Here is a 1,151-nt window from a genome sequence, read left to right as displayed (position 1 = left end):
TATATATATATATATATATATATATATATATATATATATATATATTTCTTTCTTTCAGAGAGGAAGGGAGAGAGAGAGATAGGAACATCAATGATGAGACAGAATCATTGCTTGGCTGCCTCCTGCATGCCCCACACTGGGGATTGAGCCCACAACCCAGGCATGTGCCCTTGGCCGGAGTCGAACCCGGAACTCTTCAGTCTGCAGGCTGATGCTCTACCTACTGAGCCAAACTGGCTAGGGCTGGAGTATATTTTTTTTTATCGACTTATGAGGACATATTATCCTGTATGCTATTGGCTTGTGAGATATTATCATGTTACAATTTCCGCAGTGAACTTATGTTAAATAATTGGCAAAGATACTCTCAGTCTCTGAGCATAATTTTGCCATGAACAAGCATCTGTAAAATGTTGAATAGAAGTGGTGAAGTGGATACATATGCCTTGTTTCTAATAAAAACTTTCAATATAACATCATTAAGTATGATTTTAGTGATAGGTTTCTGACAGATGCCTTTTAACAGATAGAAGTTCTTGTCAAATCCTTTTTCTTATTGAAATGATTGTATTTTTTTCCTTTATTCTGTTAATATGGTGAATTACATTAATTTTCAAGTGTTAGTCCCAGTTTGCATTACTGGGATAAACTCCACTTGGCTATAATGTGTTACCCTCAGTATATATTGCTGGGCTGGATTTGCTAATGCTTTAAGGGTTTTTGCATCTATTTTTATGAGGGACATTAGTATGTAATTTTTTTCCTGTATGTCAGATATTTGTATTAGAATTATGTTTGCCTAATAAAACAAATTGGCAAGTGTCCATCCCATGTATTTTTAAAAATTTATCTTCATTTTTGAAAGTATTACAGATGTCCCTCTTCCCCCTTTAACCCCTCCTAGCCCCCCTCCCCCCCCCCCCAGGCCTTTACCACACTATTGTCTGTGTCCATGGGTTATACATATATGCATGTAAGTTCTTTGGTTAATCTCTTTCCACCTACCTCATCCTATAGTTTCTTAAAATTTTGTTTAATAATGGTGTTGTTTCTTGTTTATACATTTGATGGAATTCACCAGTGAAACTATTTGAGGCTGGACTTTCTTTGTGGGTAGGTTTTTTAAAATGACACATTAAGTGATATATTAC

This window comes from Myotis lucifugus, unplaced genomic scaffold (assembly GCF_000147115.1).
Source record: "Myotis lucifugus unplaced genomic scaffold, Myoluc2.0 scaffold_163, whole genome shotgun sequence".
Classification (NCBI taxonomy): domain Eukaryota; kingdom Metazoa; phylum Chordata; class Mammalia; order Chiroptera; family Vespertilionidae; genus Myotis; species Myotis lucifugus.
The sequence above is the reverse complement of the archived record's forward strand: the minus strand, read 5'-3'. Positions refer to the sequence as shown.